The following is a 9,026-nucleotide window of genomic DNA, read 5'->3' as shown; positions in this document are numbered from 1 at the left end:
TTCCAATGTATCTCCTGGAATATGAAACCTATCTTGATTATTACGAATCAATTTTTTAGCATTTTCCTTTTCTTCTTCGTTCAAATGTTCGAGTCGTAGTAACTCATTTATTTTATCGTATCTACTTTCCTCCGATCTTAGAACTGTATTGCACGCTGTCCTAGGAAGCGGGGCGGGGGGGATTTTCAAATTCTTTAATTACCATCGTTGGTGTTGTAAATACGTAATCTCTCGAAGTAGTATTTATTACTCTTATGTAACCTTTTCCTTTATGATTCCTCACAACTGCATTACCAAAATAGATTCCCTTGTTCGGCTCGATTCTTGGAATAAATCCCTCTTTTATCTCTGGATTAGCGATATTAACTGAACACGTTATTGAACTTCGCTTCGGTATAATTATTTTTTCTTTACTATCGAAGGGAATATAAATATTTCCCCATCTGATATGTTTTCCCTCATAATCTAAACGAGCCTTACAACCTGCAAAAAATTCGGATCCTAGGATTCCGTCTTGATCGATTAGCAATGAATCATCGACTGTGATGAAAACCAACCGGATGGCCCGCAACCTGTATTACCGTCTGCCCTAGGGAGACCAGGCTCGTTGCCGTAATTCCTCGCACTTCGATTGATTCCTTTTCGTCGATGATGGCTGAATCGAGTAAAGCAGGTTTCTTGATAATGTTGATTTCCGATCCAGAGTCTAATAATAAACTCGTCTTAGTCTTTAGATCTGGGGAAACTATTCGTGCAGTTGGGTTCGTTGGGGAATCGTTAAATTTTATTGAAATAATTCGGAGAGGTCGCCTTCCGAATCTGAATTCAACTCCTGATGATTTTCCTTCGCCGGTTGCTTGTGCTTCACTCTTTTCCTTTTGCCTTGAGATTCTGGATTCTCTGTCTGTGACCTCGTTTGGTTGTGGGATGACTCCCCCACAATATTTAGTGGTTGTTCGTTCGATCTTATGGTCGGCATTGCGTTCGCTCTGTCTCTCGTTATGGGTGGTGGAGTCGATCTCGCGGGGGTGGCTGTCCTCGTTCTGTTTGTTGCCGTCGGCGCCGGTCGCCTGGTTGCCGCCTGTACTCTTGGGCGATTCGGCGTATCGTTCCTTCGTGGCTCGCCCCATTCTCCCGAAGGACGTGTTTGGTTTCCCGATGGTCTCGAAGCATAGGGTACGATTAATCCGGCATCTACTCGGGCTTTAAATTTGTAACAGTCTTTCACTAGATGCCCGGGTTTTTTGCAATAGTTACACGTGATATTTTGTCTTGTAGAATTCAAAAAATTCTGCGATGGAGGTAGCGATCTTCGATCTTGGCGGTTGTTCCTGATATTGTTGTTAGTGTTCGAAGGATGTGCGTTGTCGCGTCTGTAATAGTTCGAGGGTGTCGGTCGTTGGGGTCGCGTTCTATCGGTTATTTGTTTCAATTCGTGTGTTGCTTTGACGGCTTGACGATACGCATCTTCTAAAGTATGGTACCCTGCTATTTTTACTCGCACATATACCTCGTTCGGAAGTCCTTTAACGAAAGCTTCTTTCGTTTCCCAATCTATAGTATCTTGGATATCGGGGGATATGATGCCGTAGTCGCCTCTTTCTCCGTCCATTATTGCCAATCTAAGATTTCTAACGCGATCCATATAATCTAATATGTCTTCCCCGGGTCGTTGAAATATCGTTCCTAATTCCCCTTTATATTCGTTAAGAGATTTCTTTGGGCCGAATAGATCCTTTAATTTGTTTCCGAAATCGTTTAGACTCGTTAATTCTGTGTCTTCGATGGCGAGGAGCGCGTGTCCACGGAGCTTATTTACTAACAATTTTACCAATTGAGGTTCTTGATATCTGGAAATCATATTTCGCGCGCGCTCACAAGCTCTTAAAAAGTGGAATACCGATGGTCGATATCCGTCAAACACTGGCACCGATTCGATCGCATCTTTTAGCTTAATTGGCTGGGTATGTCCACTCGGCTGGACCGTCTCTTGTTGCGTTGTCGGCGGCGATACGGGTGTTTTAGGTTCTTGTTTTGTTTTAAGTTCGAATAAGCCGCTTTGTAATTCGGCGAGTTTTGCACTCATATCGCGAAAGTTCGCATCCCATGCTTTAAGCTTTTCCGACAATGTCAAAACCATTTCTTCGTCCAACGATTCCACTACACTCGCCATTGTTTCTTAAATATTTGTTAAATATATATATTAATCAAGATAGACTAACTAAATATTAACGACAAGACATAACTGACCTCGGTGCGAAGGAATAAAGTTATGCTACACGAAATAACTGGTAACACAATACACAAAACATTAACTAAATTAAACGAGACTTACATAAATGCAAGTCACGTATAATCAAAACAATGACTATTGAAATTCGGTAACAATACAATCCATGCTATCACATTAAAGTAGCACACGGTATTGACACACAAAATATCATGAAACACAAAACAATATTACAAAACACTACTGAATAAAATTATAGTGATTAACAATTAATTAGTTATTTCAACAACACGTTACTGTTGACATTAAACCAACGCCATACCAAAGAGACACGCGAGCGACCATGTTGAAAAATTCGTCGCGCGCACATACAAATAACAGCCAATGCAATACAATACAGCATCATAATAGCAATGTTAGGTACTAATAAAAAAAAAAAAAAAAAAAAAAAAACAAGGAAAAGGGGGAGAGAGTTAAGGAAAATATATATAATAAATAACAACTAACATAATTATAACATATTATATATATTATATTATATACAGGGATACAGTATTCGTACAAAGGAACAGATCCAAACGAAAATTATATATATAAAAAAAAATAAATAATATATATATGTAATATCGTGATATAATATATTTACAAGGAATGGATGATACAGATGTTAATCGGACAGAAAAAGACGATTGTTGTTCAACCTGAACTATTCACACCAAACGTACAGAAAACAGCACAACTAAATAATTAGATAACGACTCGACTTTCACAAAATGCAATCAACACTCTCTCGGCAACGCCACTCGCAAACTCTGTTTGTTGATTCCTTTTCTCCCGTCCCTTGGCAACCGCTCGTGGCCAAGATCACGTAGGTCTCCTCTTTCCAAAACTACGCGATCAAAAACAAACGCCTCGGCTCTCGCGACATTCCACGCGGATCACCCGCCAACTCCCAGGCCTCTCACTCACGATACTACATATATACATTAACTATTTTTATATGTGTGTACAGAACTGATGGCGAACTCATCAACCATTTTCTGAACGACGGATGGAACAACATGAATAGCAATTCACACAGTGGAACTGTAAAGTATTTGTACGAAACCAAATACTGATGCTATCCACCTGTAAACAAACAATATTTATAACTATGCATATAATTTTCACTTATGTTCACCACTATATATATATATACTCGAAGACAAGGTACATTTGTGATATTTATTCCTATTGATGATATATACTTATATATTTATAACAATAAAACAAATCTCATTTATACTACTTACCAATACGTACGCATATATGTATGTCGGATCACGATTCGAATTTTGGGCGCGCGACGACTCTTCATGTGGACTAGCCATCGTTTCACAAAGCCGAGATTTTATTTACACGTATATACAGGTCTATCACTAAGCTTAACAAATAATAAGTACAACTAATAATAAGTCTAACAAACACTAAGACTAATGAATAATACGATCTACGAATAATTAAATTAAATAATACTATTAGCAATGTTTGAGTTCAAACGAATCCACGGTCACCGGGATAACTCCTTACTAAGCGAAACTAACTTAGACGCAAATGCGATCGTCGAAAATACTCGATGTATCACTCTCCAAGGCAATCGCAAGAATGCCAGCCTCGTGGTGATTTTTCTCCCTGTACGATTGCATTTTGTTTTCTATACCCGTTTGGAAGCATCGAGAAGGTTCCAAACGCCGTTGCTAGGCACACTCGTTGGAAGCATCGAGAAAGTTCCAAACGCCGTTGCTAGGCAGTTTCTGCCTGGAGTTTTGATTACTAATACAATGTATGTCCCATTGCATCGGCACCTCCGAGGCAACATCACACGTGGCTAGGCCCGCTCTCGAGGCCGCATGCCGCCACAACCACATTTCTCGGAAAACACATACAACCACTCCAGACCTCCGTTAGATAAAACATCCATCCCGTGACCGTGGCTACGTTCAGCGACCGATTGTCACCTCGAACCCAATCTCGCTTATTACAAATCTTAAGCAATTACAACTATAATAAAATCTAGGCTAAGGTACTAGAGGATGTTCCCAAAATTTCCAAGGAAAGGCTTCGGCTTTCCTTTCATCTCCGACATGTATATAATTACAAGCCAAGTAGTATTCATAATATTTATTTTCACTGACAACAAGTACGTAAAACCTAAAATAAATCAAAGGTTTTAACAATAAAAAAAAACAAAAAAAAAAAGAAAGAAAAAGGGGAAGAAGAAAAATAAAGAAGAAAAAAAAGGAAAGAAAAAAAATATAATATTGTTAGGGAAGTGATACATTTACACTGTACATGAGAGTGTGTGTGTAAGGGCCAGAGGGCGTCAAGGCTTAGTGGAGACAAAAGACTGTTGCCAGATGTTAGCAGAATCTAGGATAGTCGGTTGGCGACCAGCGTGCGTGCAAGACGTTCTTCAGAGAGTAATATAGATGTATAACTGTTGTGTGGGAAATATAGGCAATAATTTGTATTCCCAAATCCTCGAATTTCCTTAACAAATATATATAAATATAAAATTTTCTTTTTCTATAAAAGGTTATTACTATTTCTGATAAACTCGAGAAATGAAAACATTATACCATGATACACTGACACAAAGATACACCACACAGAAGAAACTAACAGAGAACGCTTTAAGCTTGGCAAACTTACCGCCCGACGAATTTGCATACACCATAACCAAAACCCAGGACACATGGCTCTGATCGCAGGAGAAGCGATCCATATAGTCAAATGCATTCCGGTACAAGTAAAGGTACGACATACAACAAAATGCTACTCGGAACTACCCGTTTGGCAAAGGAATCGCACCACAGGAACTCCACCCGGACGTGCGCCAAACGTGGCGATATTCAGCACCATCGTCGTTGGCCACGAGCGGAAGCCACGTCATGTTCCCGGCAGAAAATCTGCAGTCTCGAACGCATTGGCGAGAGGAGCAACAGGAAAAACAATCGTCCCTGGAACAGTAAACATCCTGGGAATGATGGACAAAACACATTAACGACAATAGCGAAAAATACCGTATCAAGCTTATGGACTGGTTTTATGGAATTTGGAACTGTCAGTGCAGCAATATTTGGAATACTCGCAATATTTAAACTAATCAAAACAATAATAGATATAGCCGCACACGGATACCAGTTACGTGAAACTTACGAATGTGGAATCGCCCTATTAGGAGCAATATGCGGCTCAGTCACCCACCCGCTACGATACCTCAAAAGAAGACGAAATATCGATGATCAAACAGCACAACCTCAAGGGATATCGATAACACCGGTAGTCACTCAACTACCAACGACATCTACGTCCGCCTTGAGCGAACTCAGAGATACCATCAGTCAAATTTCCTTTGGAAATTTGAACTTCAAGGGCGGGGGTGTCACGTCCCGCGCTCCGCACACGCCGTAACAAGAACAAGAAAACCATTCTATACAAAACACGCGAATAAGGATTTGAATGCACAAACGAACACACGGCACTACGAAACGAAAGGAAGGATTAACAAAACGAGGGCGATTAACGGATCCAACCAATAAACAAAATACATATACACACAATTCAAAATAAACCAGGAAATAAGAATAACTACAAAAGGGGAAAATAATTGAAACGCCAGGAATATATATATATATATATATATATATATATATATATATATATATATATATATATATATATATATATATATATATATATATATATATATATATATATATATATATATATATATATATATATATATATTAAACTATTAGTTAAACTATTAGTTTTTGACTTCATGTATACTTTTATTTCATAAATTGATAATATTGTATTTATTGCATAGTATTGGAAGCACTGTCTCTAATATTTACTAGGTTATTACATGTTCGGCATATATGTTTATACTTATATGTAACTGTCCAAATTGATTGATTGAAATATATTTATATATATATATATATGCGTCTAAAAAATTTATTGTAGCTGTGTATGTGGACGACATCCTCGTGTTTGGGACGAATGAGTGGATTGAGATATTCAAAACTAGGATTAAGGACAAATTAGATGTTAGAATGCTAGGCGTAGACACTCAATTTCTGTCCATCCACCTGAGTAAGCCAAACAGCACCACTGTAGTATTCGATCAATCTGTACAGATAGGTCAAATGCTGGATCTGTTTGACATTACTCGTGAGGTTGGGGTGGTGGGAGTGTCGACACCGCTAGCTAGAGAATGCGAGGCTGGTTTTGATATTGAACGTGATGAGCCTCTCGACAGTAAATTATATGAACAAGCTGTGGGGCACATAATGTATGTAGCTACTGTAAGTCGTCCTGATGTTGTGTGTGCAATAGGGAAACTAAGCCAAAGATGCGCGAATCCGACTGTATCCGATTGGAAAGCAGCGAAGCGGGTATTCAGATATTTACTAATGACCAAAGACTTGAAGTTAGTATACCAAAGGACCGGGCAACCTCTGAAGGTGTTTTGCGACTCGGATTTTGCGGGTTGTACGGTAGACAGGAAATCCAGGAGCGGGTATGTGTTCATACTCGCTGGTGGTGCGATATCCTGGCTATCCAAAAAACAACCGATTATGGCTCAATCGACGTGCGAAGCGGAATTTGTGGCAATGCAGGAAGCAGCAAGGGAAACAGTGTGGATTTCTTTACTGTTAAAGGAATTGGGTCAACTGTCATATTGCCATCGCCCCTGCAAGATATTCTGCGATAATATCGGAGCTATTTCATGGTCAAAGGACGAAATAGTTGCTGAGAGTTCTAAGCACGTCCAAGTGCGCTACTTTTACGTTAAGAACTGCGTATCGAGGGGGATACTAGATTATACTTATGTACCTAGTCCTGAGAATGTGGCTGACATTCTCACCAAAGGCCTAAATAGGATTGAGACCCAGCAATTTACCAAAGCTATGGGGCTTGTAGAAACTAGCGATCAAAGGGGAGTGTTGAGAAATGTTAAGTTGGTATGATCGCTGCTTACTACAAGCTAAGTTGGTACGACTTCTAACGACGCTCTTTTGTCTTAGAAGTCGACCACGTTGTTCTATTGACTTGGAGATTCCTGTGTGGTAAGACGTGTTATAAGACTGAAATATATTGGAGAAAACGAATCTAAGTGAATCGTTATTTTATAAACCCAAAACTTTATTAAATAACAATCAAAGCCATGTGTCCTGGGTTTTGGTTATGGTGTATGCAAATTCGTCGGGCGGTAAGTTTGCCAAGCTTAAAGCGTTCTCTATTAGTTTCTTCTGTGTGGTGTATCTTTGTGTCAGTGTATCATGGTATAATGTTTTCGTTTCTCGAGTTTATCAGAAATAGGAATAACCTTTTATAGAAAAAGAAAATTTTATATTTATATATATTATATTTTTTTTCTTTCCTTTTTTTTCTTCTTTTTTTTCTTCTTCCCCCTTTTTTTGTTTTTTTTTTATTGTTAAAACCTTTGTTTTATTTTAGGTTTTACGTACTTGTTGTCAGTGAAAATAAATATTATGAATACTACTTGGATTGTAACTATATACATATATGCGTACAAAATCCACTTCTACATGTTAGATATAATAATATAACAATACTACGTAGATTAATACACAATAAAATATCCTTTTACTCCGGTTATATTTATTACTAACTCTCAATTAATCTATCTTAATTATTTTCTAACCACTTTCTATATTTATCAGCTATTTTATTTCTTTTTGTTAATCTGCGAAATCCATGCATGTACACTTCCTTGTATGGTGATTGATTGTTCACGAGGTAAGTTGCACTTTCACTGTTTTCGTTATTCGTTGAACTAACACGTTTTACATTCAAACAGTAATTGGAACACTCGTAATAAACTTCTTTTCTTTTTCCAAGTTTCCGCTATCTGTGTCATTCGACGAACACTGCCACGCCTCCACAGCACCGTTATAACATTTAGCGATGCTGCTCTTTGCATTAAGGCAATTGAAGTTAATTCGTTCGTTTATTTTCAGCTAGTACATGGTGTCCCGCAAGCAGGGAGCCATATCATATTTTGCATGTAGACCTTCTTGTTTGATGATTACTTGTTTACAAGGTAACTTTCACTTCCCCTCTTTTAATTATTTATTGAATCGACACGTTGTATATTCAAACAATAATTGGAGTACACATAATAATTTTCCCTTTTTCTTTTTAGGTTTTCGCTATCTGTATTATTCAACGGACAGTGTTACACCTCCTTTTGATTTATCCATAATATAGTTATAACATTTAGTAACCTTGTATTTTGCACTGAGACAATTGAAACTAATTTATTCACTTATTTTAGGTAGCTGTCATACATTGTGTTCCACGAACAACGATCCATAACCTATACTTGCACGTACACTTTCTTGTATGTTGATCACTTGTTCACAAGGTAACTTTCACTTTCACTAGTTAATTGTTCATTAAGTTAACACGTTTTATATTTAAGCAATAATTGAAACACGTATAATAATTTTCCTTTTTCCTTTTAGGTGTTCGATATCTGTATTATTCGACGAACAGCACTATAACATATACTACCGCACTACGTTGCCCACTGAAATCGCTTTATTCATTGCTTATTTCGATTATGCGCTAGTTTTAACTTGTTTAAATGCACCGTTCGCGGAATCCCTTTTACTTCGATCTTGACGTTTTGGTTCTGCAAGATTTCTAGCACTTTGTATGGTCCAGTATATTGATCGGAGAATTTTCCTTTACTGGGTTCTTTTAGTAAATATATCGAATC

Source organism: Bombus huntii, unplaced genomic scaffold (assembly GCF_024542735.1).
Source record: "Bombus huntii isolate Logan2020A unplaced genomic scaffold, iyBomHunt1.1 ctg00000088.1, whole genome shotgun sequence".
NCBI classification, from domain to species: Eukaryota; Metazoa; Arthropoda; class Insecta; order Hymenoptera; family Apidae; genus Bombus; species Bombus huntii.
This window is presented reverse-complemented; position numbering follows the sequence as displayed.